A 13,125-nucleotide genomic window follows, 5' to 3' on the forward strand; every position below is an offset into this window, starting at 1 on the left:
TAAAACTAGGAATACATCGGAATTAATATGAAAGATGCTTTATCTTTGTTCTGTTTTAATATATAGCTTACATTTACCCATTTTGTATAAACATGGAAGTAATAAAAAATTCCTTTAATGAGCTCATAAACCCATGTAAATTGGAATTTTTCAGAATCCAAATTCTTACAAGTACTAAGAAGAGTGAATTATTCATCTATAGTGCAGCTATCTGTGATACATTTATAAATTCATTTTTAGCACTAATTCCACAGCATACCTACACAGAGCCTCCAAATGTCTTTTTTTCCCCTAGTGTAAAGTAGAAAAGGATTAGTCAACTATCTTCCTTTAAAAAGTCATTGTGCATTTAAATACTCAAATTAAAACTTAACATTAGTGAGGCACAGTGGCTCATGCCTATAATCCCAGCAATCTGGGAGGTTGAGGAGGGATAATCTCTTGAGTCTAAGAGTTCAAGACCAGCCTGGGCAACATAGCAAAACCTCATCTCTACAAAAAATAAATTTAAAAAATAATTAGCCAGGCATGGTGGCATGCGACTGTAGTCCCAGCTACTCAGGATGCTAAGGTGGAAGAATTGCCTGAGCCTAGTAAGGCTACTGAGCCGTGACCATCATGGTCCTGCCACTGTACTCCAGCCTAAGTGACACTAAGACGCCAACTCAAAAAAAAAAAAAAAAAAACTGGATTGATGAAAACAGAAAAATCCCCATTTGGCAAATACCACAGTAACAACTATAGCAGAAAATAATCATGAATGCTAAAATTATTGTGCATATGATGAGGACATTTGGCCCCTGCAATTAAACACAAAAAGTAAAACCACAACTTTTCATTGGCTAAACCTGCAGACACCACTTTAACTAAGTGATCAAAGTGACGTCACCATTAATGAGATATATTGATCATGTGCCTCCTGATATGAATGCACTGAGAAGGGCAAACCATCACTTCTGTGGTATTCTTGCCAAAATGCATAACCTGAATTTAATAATGAGAAAATACTAGACAAACCCAAACTGAAGGACAATCCGCAACATAACTGGCCAGTACTCTTCAAAAGTGTCACAGTCATGAAAAAAGAAAGAAAAAAACTGTCACAGATGAAAAGAAACTGAATAAACATGCATTGTGAGATTCTGGACTGAATCCTAGACCAGAAAAAAGAAAAAGACGTTGGTTGGATAATTGTAGAAATTTGATTAGTATCTGTAGACTAGTTAATAAAGTAGTAGCAATGCTAATTTTCTACTTATGATTAGTATACTATGATTATGTAAGATATTAACATTTGTTCAAACTGGGTGAAAGATATAATGAAACTCTTCGTACTATTTTTGTTGCTTTTCCCTAACTACGAAAGTATTTAAAAATGAAAAAAAATGAATGCAACATCAAGTGCTCATTCTAATAAGCACTTTGGTACGACTGTTTAGAGGGGAAGAAATATCCTGTAAACATTTTATCTTAATCTTTTTCAAATATGGTTTAGGAAAATGTCTAATTCAAATATTCCTGTGCCTGTGAGTGGCGTACTACTGGTCTTTTAAAGGTATCCTGTTTGGGAATGAGTTTTGCAGGGAGGATATGTGACAGTGAAACGGGCTAGGAGGAAGACTTCTCATCAGAGGTCAATTCGGAGGATTTCAAGTAAGAAGGTGGTGGGAGATGCTGTCGAGAAGGAAGGAAGGAATTGTGTGGAAAAGCTTTCCTCGACTCTGAAAGTGGCCGGTGCGCTGAGAATCGGCACCAATCGGAAGCAAGAGGGTATCCAAGCTTCCCAAATGCAGATTTTTTTTTTTTAAATCCCATAATTGCACTTTCGTTCTCCATAATGTTAAACATCTCCTAACTATGCAACGTACGTGTGCTCGCTTCCGCAGCACATCGACTGACCATGCAATGTACAAAATAAAACTCCATCCGCTCTCTCGACCACCGTCTCCTTCCCCGGAGGTTCGCGAGACCTTTTTCGATGTGTTTACGTTCATACAATACATACATGCATCACACAGGGAGTCTGGCCCTACGAATCGTCCCACGTCCTTGGACTCTCATTACACCGATCATTTTGCAACTTCTTTTTTCTACTTCCCTGTACTCAACTGCTTTTCCAGCGATGCAAACCGGAGAGCGCTCCCCCATCCCCAGCTCCAACGGCCGCTTGACGCGCCCCTGCGGCCCGCGGCTCCTCCCGCCGAGCTAGAGGCTGGTCCCGCGCCTGCCAGCTCGCCGGCTCCGGCTCCCCCGCGTCTCCCGCGTCCCTCCGCGCCCGCCGAGCCCGCCCCGGCTCCCGCGCGCCCCGCTCCCGCGCGCCGGCGCGCCCCGGCCCCGCGCGCCCCTACTGGACCAAACGGACGGTTGGGGTTGGTTTCAACGGTCCCTGGGGCACGTGTCCCCCGCCGGGTGGGGGTTGGGGGAGCCGGCGGTGTCTGGGGGAAAGCGCCACGCCGGTGGGGGCTCAAACAGCCCCCGCCTGCTGGCATAGGGGTTAGATGGGACGAAGGGGGAGAGCTCGGGACAGCTGCACTCTGGTGGGGTGAAGTCAGCGGGAGAGGAAATAGACAGGGGAGGAGATCATCGTGCCTGGGACTGAAAACTCAGCGTGTTTGCTCTCCCGAGAATTGTAACTCAAAATAGCTTGTAGATAGACGAAGGAATCCTTTATAATCCACACTCTCAGGAGGGCTCCAAACTCTTAACTTGCAAAAGTCCAACTGATGCAAAAGCCTTAATCAGAAGAGCAGACAATAAAGTAGCCCCCTCACTCTGGCTACGGGGTTTACTACCTATTTTTTCAATTACAAGTAGTTCCTGTGCCTGCATATTTTTCTATTACTGCCTAATTTCTAAGTATTAGTCAAGGTCTGGCCTTTAAAATTATTTCTCCATTCATAGCCCAGTTATCGAAGAAGTAGGAGGTTTGCCCAGCTTCATGTCATTAATATCTGAAGATCACTTCACCTCCAACCCACTTATTTCCTTTAAAGCATTGTTCTTTTCACTTCCTCCTCAGAATAGTTCTTGCATAGGGTACTGCCCAAATAAGGTGGTTCTCCATAATTTTAAGGCAATGCAAGAAAAATATCCAACTGAAATTAGTCCACATGTGTATAAAACAAGGAATGAAATCAGGCATATGAAGATGATCCCCATCAAAGGAAAGCTGGCTTGGGAATGCTTGAGACTTGAATCTCTTTTCCTGAAGTGTTTTACCAGCACTTCAGATGCAACATAATCCTAAATAGAACTGAGAATCTTTCCTTATTCCCATTCTGCTCAAACCATCTATTCCTCTGTGTGCCCTGTTACCAAAATCACTACCCTCTTCGTGGAGCAGAGGCAAAGTCAGCCTTCTTTACCTCCTTCCCTTTCCCACATACCCAAATCTGGCTATCAAAAACAATCATTTCCCCCTCTGCAATGCTGATTCCATCTGCCTTCTTTTTGAAAGACAACAATAACCTGATAACTCAACCTCCAGTGCATTCATTTAACATATTTCTTTGCACCCAGCAAGTCCCATGCACTACATGCAAAGTAGTAGAGATCCAGTGATAAAACTATAAAAGGCAATAACCATTATCTTGAGGTGATTCTATTTCTCCCTTACCCCAAATCCCTTGAAGGACCTTCCTTACACAGAATTAAGTTCCAAGTTCTCTGGCTCACATAAAAGTCCTTTATAATTTAATTTCTCTCTGCCTTTCTCACATCATATCCCACAATACTACCAATACGTTCCATCTTCCACAATGTGGTTGATACCCAGCACCCTCCTGCCTTGCTGAAGTTGCCTCACTTTTAGATTCCCCCTCCCCATCTTCTCCTGACAAAATCTTACCCTTCAAATTCCATCTACCTTTTTCAAAAAGCCTTCTTACATCATGCTAGTTAGAATTTATCTTCCCTATATTCCCATAGCATATTGTTTATACTTCTGGTCTGGTTACTTCCAGATTTGATGTGAGTGTGTGTGAGTGAGTGAGTGTGTGTGTGTGTGTGTGTGTGTGTGTGTGTGTACATTCCCCACTACTGGGAGTGCCCAAAAAAATGTATACACATTTTAAGAGATATTATCTATGTATTGCTTTTAGTTCGCTGTAATCCAAAGTGTTTGAAGGCACATTGAGCACCTCTTGTAATTGCAGGAGTCAAATGTGACTTGTATTCATCTTTTGCTATCAGTATATATTGAGTATTACAATTTTAAAACAGTTTTTTCCTTTCCTAAAATGTGTGTATATTTTTTTTGGCACCCTTTGTATATTATAAAGTCCAAGAATTACAAGAATCTTGTCTTTTTCATCTTTATGTTTTCTTCAGAGATTGGCTCAGTGCTTTGCACATAATAAGCTTTACACTTGGTTGGTGCTCAATAATTTGCTTGTTGAGTCAATTTGTAGATGTGATTAGAACCTTTCCTAAACCACAGAAACAGGAATATAGAGTCACAAAAGGAAACCCTTCATATGGTTGTGCTTAGAATCCAATACATTCAAGTTTAAGAAATGTGAGAGTTAAAAAGTGTAAAGGAGAGCAAACATTATTGGAGCAAAGTAGGTTCTAAGCTTGACTGTTGCTAAGTGTGTAACTTGAAACATACTGTTTTGCCCCTTGAAGTCTCAGGTTCCTCGACTCTAAAATGGCATAATTATTATCCACCATACAGATTAATGATGAGGATCAAGAGAAAAATATAAAACACCTCAAAGTATAAATGTCTTTCTTTGAGGATGCAGTCGTGACACTTAGATTTCTGGTTTAAGAGAGTATCTGGATAATAAGTTTTTATAAAGCACCTGTCCAGAACGTAGTATCCTCAGGGTCAAAGCCTACATATAGTAGGTATCTGATACATAGTATGTGGTCAATAAATATAATGAATGAATTCTAAATTTCCAACTCAGTTCTTTAAGTAGTCGTATACTAAATCAAGAGGAATCTATATGGCTGCTTTAATTAGATGGCTATATCACTAGAGAATACACATTTCCATTTAAATGTGTTCCAGTTCTAGACTCACCAAGAAATCTCCTAACTTACAACTTAAGCAGAAGTCTGGAAAGACTTACCCCAGAAGGGAAGTGCCCCTACTCTCGACAGCCACATATCTCCAATTGTAAATGAATTGGATTTGGATTTATCTACCAGACTTGAGCTGGATTAATGTAAGTCAGTACCCCATAATTTCTATGACTCGATAATAGTTCTGGAGAAGTAGAATAGAGCTGGCATGGTGAAAGAAGGCCTGCTCCAGACCAGACACTTTTGCTCTGCCAGTAACTTGCAGTATAATTTTGGTCAAGCTACTCCTCACCAAAAATCTGGTTACTTATTAAACAAAGATAGTAAACAGAGGGAGCTCTAACATTCTTTCCACCTCTGTATTATAGTTCGTGAACTACCAACAAGAGTGACCTCAGCATGGTACTCTCTGCAAAGCAAGCCCTGTCTGGAATCACAGCCTGTCATCCTCTCAGCCTCTCAACATGATCATGGCAACACTAAGGTCCACCGAAATAGTACCCACCGACATGTAAGCAGTTAGTTTTCTAGAACCTAACATGCAGCAAAGCAGAGTAACACCAAGGGGAAACTTGGAGTTTTAAACTATAAAACCAGGACTTCTTTTTATAAAGCCACAGGATGAAGAGTTGGAGAAGAGGTTTAGATAAGCCCCCTGCAAAACGTTAATTAATTTAAAGAACCATATTTGTCATTTGCTACCTATGTTATGGTTTGCTCTTATACCTTTTTTCCCCCCAAGTTTTACAGAGACTACTGGTGCTTTAGATATAAATTTTTGGATCTGAGATTTGATTTTATCCTATTTGCATTCTAATAAGGTAGCCTATTATTGCTTCATGGATGCTAGCAGAAGACACTGTGTCAGAGACAAGGGACTTTATTACAACACAGCAAGCTGGATGAGCAGCATATTTACTTCAATTCACCTTGTCCCCAAATCCCACAGGGCCAGTGTGGAGGGCCCAAATGGTTGCCTCCACCCACGGTGGGTTGCATTCAAACAGAGGAACACCGAACTTGAGGAATCCACTGCTTTTCTCGTAAGCAAAAGCAAGAATGCTCTCTGGCCCAGGTTACCTCAACCTTCAAAATGACTTGCTGCAAATCAGTTCTGAGCCCAGATAAAAAGTCATCAAGACCTTGCCCCCTTAGCATATCCAGCAAGATACATGTAAGAATGTGCAAGACCATGGAGGAGTGTGTTCCAAAACAAATGTTAGGGTTGCTGCCCCTAGGGGACTCAATTTTCTCTTTAAACTCAAAATGACATAAAATATGTAGCCACTTGCCCTTTTGCTTCTTTGTAGCATAGAGCTGTGGAAAGAACGCAGGCTTTGGCATTGGAGGACCTGTTGAAATCCTAGCTTTTCCATTTACTAGCTGTGTGAATTAGGCCAAATCATTTACCACTCCCGTCCAGAGCCTCGGCATTCTCATCTGCAAGACAGTAATAATGTCTATTTCATGTTGCTGTGGAAAACAAATTTTTAAAAATTGAGGGAAAAAAACTTTGTAAAAGGTAAGAACCAATCACCAAAAACTGTGAACAACTCAAATTCACCAAAATGTCTTTCATCTGGTGAATGAATACACAAACTATAGTAAATCCACACAATGGACTCAGTAATACAAAGGAATGAACTATTGATAGGAGTGACATCATGGATGTATCACAAATGCATTATGCTAATTGAAACAAGCCAGACTTCGAAGGCGACATACCATACATAGGACTCCACTTATAGGACATTCTGGAATAGACAAGACTATGGGGACAGAAAATAGATTAGTAGTTGCCAGAGGAGGAACTAACTACAATGGGGTGTCAGGAGATTTTTTTAAATGATGGAACTGTTCTATATATTGACTGTGGGATGGTTATAAGATTGCAGGTATTGTTTGGCAGTCATAAAATTATTCACTAAAAGAGTGAATTTTAATCTATGAAACTGTACCACTATTTTAAATTTTTTTAAGGAAGGATCATACCACAGTTAGTTGTGTTTCTGCAACCCCTTACACTCTACATACATGTTCTGCATTATGATTTTTATTTCAGCATTAAAGACCAATTAATGAGATATTTGAGTCAGGAGAGAAGAAAACTGTAGCTGAATTGCTTTAAGAATGCCTATGCTAAACTTGTCACAAACTCTTATTCCTAGCCTCAGCCATCCTCCAGAACTGTATTGTAAAGACCCAAGACAGACTATTATCCCAAATGAGTACATCGGTGGGTTGATGTTCCCCTCATAGTTTCAAGGGACTATTCTCTGTCATCCTCTCCTTGTACCACATCAACACCCAAATTACTCATTTTACGGGGAAAATTCAATTGAGCAACATGATATGGTCAGTTCCAAATCACACAGCTAATAGGAGGAAATAACTTTAGAAATTATAGGGAAACAATCCTGAAATCTCGTTTTGAGCAATAATTTCAGCCATTTCATCCTACCATCATTTGTCAGAACTCAAATTTCAGTTGATATATTTTGTCTCATTTTGTCTTTACCTACTGCCCTGCTCATAATTTTTTGGATGTGCCAGGAGTGAGGAAACGCTAAACAGGAGGCATCAAAAGAGAAACAGAGTTCGTACATAGCCCACAATTGATTAACCCACAAGTACATAAGAATTTACTTTAGCAAGTAGACTTAGAGGTTTAGCACTGTCCTAGCCAAATACCTTTATTTCATCTTGTTTCTATGATTTCCCCTAGTACTGAAAATGTCAGTGTGTGATGTCCTTTCAGTGGAGGACTTAAGGCACTTTTTAAAGGAAAACGTACTTTAGATATTCTTACAAGCCTGGAGTTTGTTTTTTTTTTTAATTTACAAATAAAGGATGCATTTTCTCCCTTTAATTCTTCATATCATCTTCATATTCTATTATTGGATATTTGCTAAATGATCACAGTTTACTTAGTAAAGTGCCAAACATAGAAGGTTTATAATCCAGCTTCTGACTTCTGAGCTCGCTGCAAGGTAACAGAGCGAGTCCAGGGCACATTGAACCCTAACTCTTCCTGTGTAACTTTGAGCAAGTGTCCTCATCTGGAAGGTTGAAGTGACCAATCTAGTTTTGAGGTTCTGTGATTAACTACCATATGAAGGGTTTGTGGAAAGAAGAGTAGCCAAGGATTCCAACATGAATCTCAAGAGTTAAAACAAATCAAAGGTGCCTAGTGTACTTTAGATTTTCTGAGGTACAAAAGAGGCTACTGTTACTTCATTATATTTTAGTCATTATATTTTATTTAGTCCTCTTTCAATCTTCTTCAAATGGAATATTTTAAGAAAAGATGCCAGATCATTTTGAGTTCCCATGGACTCATTTACAATATAGTGGTAGCTTTTATAGAACAGAGTGGTGTCATTTCTTGCAAATAGTGTAGGAAGTATCTGTGTCAGGATTGCATCAATACGGGGAAATAAGGTATACAGATAAATTGGAAATACCATATTGTTCACATCTACAGGGAAAATATTTTGGTTTTTTGGTTGATTCCAAGCTTTCACACTGTAAATAAAACAAACAAACACATATACATAAATATAGAGGCGGACATGACATACACACACACACACACATCTGCTACTATGAAAGACATGACTTTCAAAATAGCTTAGGAATTAGCATTGATTTTAAGAAATGACAGTTAATTTATTAAGTTCAAATAAATCAGATAATGCCTATAAATTTAAGCTAAGCTCTGCTTCTTTTTGGTGTCTAATAATCACTTTTGTATTCATAACTGAAATACCACAATAAGAATAAAGAAATTCCTAAGGCCTGGGCAGGGTGACTCACATCTCTAATGTCAGCACTTTGGAACAAAGGCCAAGGTGGGCATATTGCTTGAGCCCAGGAGTTCAAGACCACCCTGGGCAACATAGAGACCTTGTCTCTCAAAAAAATAGAAAAATTAGCTGGACATGGTGGCACACACCTGTAGCCTCAGCTACTCAAGAGGCTTAGGTAGGAGGATCACTTGAGCCCAGGAGGTCAAAGCTACGGTTTATTGTGATAGTGCCACTGCACTCCAGCCTGGGAGAAAGAATGAGACCACTCAAAAAGAAAAAAGGAATAAAAGAGAGAGAGAGAGAGATTAAGGGTCAAAATGGTTTATTATAGATTAATATTAACATTTATTCTTTCAGTCCGGATGCAGTGGGTCAAGCCTGTAATCCCAGCACTTTGGGAGGCCGAGGCAAGAGGACTGCCTGAGTTCAGGGGTTAGAGACCAGCCTGGGCAACCTGGTGAGATGTCATCTCTACAGTAAATCAAAAAATTAGCCAGGCGTGGTAGCGTGCCTATAGTTCCAGCTACTTGGAAGGCTGAGGTGGAAGGATCATCTGAACCCTGGAGGTCGTGGCTACGGTGGCTGTGAGCATGTCACTGAACTCCAGCCTGGGCAACAGAGTGAGACCCTGATTCAAAAAATAAAAATAAAAAACCAAGCACTATTCTTCCTTTCAAGACTGCTTTCTAATTGCCTTTGGGCTGCTATGACAAAATATCATAAATTAGATAGCTTACACGCAACAAAAATTTATTTCTCACTCTGGAGGTTGAAAAGTCCCAAGATCAAGGTGCTGGTTGATTCAGTATCTAGTGAGGGCCTGTTTCCTGGGTCATGGATGATATCGTCTTGCTGGTTCTTCCATGATGGAAAGGACAAGGCAGCTCTCTGGGCTTGATATATAAGGGCACTAATGTTAAGCATGAAGGCCTCACCTTTGTGATCTAATCATCTCTCAATAGTTCCACTTCCTAATAGCATCACCTTGGGTGTGATGATTTCAACATATGAATTTTGGGAGAATATAAACATTCAGAACATGGCACTGATGTAGCTTTCATTTCAACACCACTAGAAACAAGGTATAATTAACTAAATTTTTGACTTATGCGAATTATTCTCTCTTCTCAAACTTTACTTATACAATTTCATTTGTTAAAAAGGTAAACTGAGATGCAACAAAATTTTAAAGAGTTTATTTGAGCAAACAGCAATTAATGAATTAGGCAGCTCTGAACCAGGAGTGATCAGCGGCTCTGCCAAGGAAACACAATGGACATGAAAGAAAAGCAAAGAAAATATTTGATTAGTTACAGTTATATACTGGGGGTGCCAAAAAAGGTATACACATTTTAAGTATGATGTTTACTCAAAAGATGTCATTAATCGAATGAATGCTAGTGTCACCATGCTACAGGCAGGGCAAAGAAAATGGTGGAAACACGGTTGAGCGAATGCCATACTGCACATTGCTACCACAATTTAATTCAACTTTGAAAAGTAATATATAGAAAATATCTCTTAAAATGTGTACACATTTTATGGCACCCCTGTAGTTGCCTTTTCTAGTCTTTCCAACTGGAAAGTCACTAGTTACATAACTATAAGTTATTTAGTGGGTTCTGACTGGTTACTGTTGCTTCATTTTTCTTTATTATAAGAATTGCTATGGTTTGAATGTTTGTTCCCTCCAAAACTCATGTTAAAATTTAATTCTCAATGTAATTAAAAGGCGATTGCATCACAAGAGCTTTATCCTCATGAATGGGTAATCCATTCATGGATTAATGAATTATTGTGTTATTGAGATAGTGGGTCTGTTATCAAAGCAAGTCTGGCCATCTCTTATGAGTCCCCTAACCATGTGATGCCCTGAGCCACCTCAAGACTCTGCAGAGTCCCCAACAGCAAGGAGGACCTAACCAGATGCAGCTCCTAGACCTTGGAACTTCCAGTCTCAAAAAGTAAGAAATAAATTTCTTTTCTTTATATATAGTCTCAGGTATTCAGTGATAGCAACAGAAAAAGAACTAAAACAGACATTTACAAGAAATAGCCCAGGTTATGTTTTGTTTATGTCTGTAAATCAAGCAAGGTAAAGGTTGCCTGTATGGCTTTACTGGCTTTGCTCAGGGATTCTACAGGCCTGGTCTCTTTTAACTTACTTTAACACATCATTAGAATCAAATCCATGAATTTTAACCAGATTCATAAAGCCTACCTGGAAATGCTTTTAAGAAGTCTGACTTGTCTGTAAGACTAACAGCTCATCCTAATCTTTAACTCATTCTGTTTGTGTGCACTTTTAATAATTTGACCGGCCGGGCTCAGTGGCTTAGCCTGTAATCCCAGCACTTTGGGAGGCCGAGGTGACTGGATTGCCTGAGCCCACGGGTTCGAGACCCACCTGGACAACTTGGTAAAACATCATCTCTACAATAAATCAAAAATTAGCTGGGCGTTGTAACCGCGCCTGCAGTTCCAGCTACTTGGAAGGCTGAGGCGGAAGGATGGCCGGACCCCAGCAGGCCGAGGCTGCGGTGGCCAGGAGCGGCCATTGGACTCCAGTCTGGGTGACAGAGTGAGACTTCAACTCAAAAAATATATATAAATAAATAAAAATAATTTGACCATGCTGATCTCAGCCAGCCTGACTCTACTTCTTGTCCAGGTACTTACCATATATCCAGAGCCCTATCCACCTGAAACCTACCAAAACCTTCCTGGCATATGCCGTCTCATCCCAGAGGGTGAGGTCATCTTTCCTAAAATGGCTTTTCATGTGTCTTGTCAAATTTCTAAAGTGGGATAAAGTGAGCCCCTGCCCACATAAGAAACCGTGTATTTTTTTTTTTAGTACAAAAAAAAAAAAACTGGAAATAATGTTAATGTTAATGTTCTTAGATAAGAAATGGTTTTCTAAATGACAATATATTTACATAATATAATTTTATACAGTCATTAAAAATGATTTGAAGCTGCATCTGGTGACTTGGAGGGATTTCTATAGCTGTCATTGAATTTAAAAAGCAAGATGTAAAAACGATATGTAATTTGAAGCATTTTTTGTGAACTAATGACCAAGAAATTCGTACATACATATTTGTATGACATAGAGATTTTTATGGGCATAATTGTTTCTAATAAATACATTCAAAGTGGGTTGGGGTGTGATGTTGGTGAGAGAGAGGGGAAGCCAGGCAGAAAAGGACAGGGATATAAAAGACTGCCCAAATAACATATTACAATACTACTACATTTACAAATCTTATAAAATTATATAAATATGAGTATATATGTAATCTTTTAAACCATGCAAATATTTAATATTATGTGTAATATGTATTTTGACAGAGAAAAAGGAATAATATCTGTTTATAAAAGAGCTAGTGGTTAGTTGTAATAGCCAAAAGCTAGAAATAGCCAAGATGCCCATCAACATGTGAATGGTTAAACAAACTGTGGGACATATATACCATGGGATACTATGCAATAATTAAAGAAATAAACCATCTCTAACTACTAGGGAGTCATGCTGAGTGAAAAAAAATCTAATCCCAAAAGGTCGATACTATATGATTCCATTTAAATAACTTTTTTTTTGACTTGGGGTCTCACTCTGTTGCCCAGGCTGGAGTGCTGTGGCACTCACGGCTACCACAGCCTCCAACTCCTGGGCTCAAGCAGTCCTCTTTCCTCAGCCTCCCAAGTAGCTGGAACTACAGGCACACGCCACCATGCCAGGCTGGTCTTGAACCCGTGGACTCAGGCGAACCTCTCTCCTCGGCCTCCCAAAGTGCTGAGATTACAGGCTTGAGCCACTGTGTCTGGCCAGTTCTATACACATTTAATAAAAATTTTCACATGTGCACATTCTGCATATCTACCACCAAAGTCAAACAGAACAGTTTTATCACTATAAGAATCCTCCAGGCTGCCTGCCCCCCCCCTTTTTTTTCATAAGAGTCTCATTCTGTCACCCAGGCTGGAGTACAGTGGCACACTCACGCCCACTGCAGCCTTGACCTGCTGGGCTCAGGCAATTCTTCCACCTCAGCCTTCCTAGTAGCTGGAACTACACCACCACACCCGGCTAATATTTTTATGCTTTATTGTAGATATGAGGTCTCACCAAATTGCCAAGGCTGGTCTCGAACCCGTGGGCTTAGGCAATCCTCTTGCCTCAGCCTCTCAAAGTACTGGGATTATAGGAGAGAAACACCACATGCTGCCCTTTTATAACAACATTCCCCCACTCCCTACCCCCGTCCCAATCCTCAATCCC

This window comes from Carlito syrichta, unplaced genomic scaffold (genome assembly GCF_000164805.1).
Source record: "Carlito syrichta isolate Samal-C Ts95f unplaced genomic scaffold, Tarsius_syrichta-2.0.1 Scaffold308804, whole genome shotgun sequence".
Classification (NCBI taxonomy): Eukaryota; Metazoa; Chordata; class Mammalia; order Primates; family Tarsiidae; genus Carlito; species Carlito syrichta.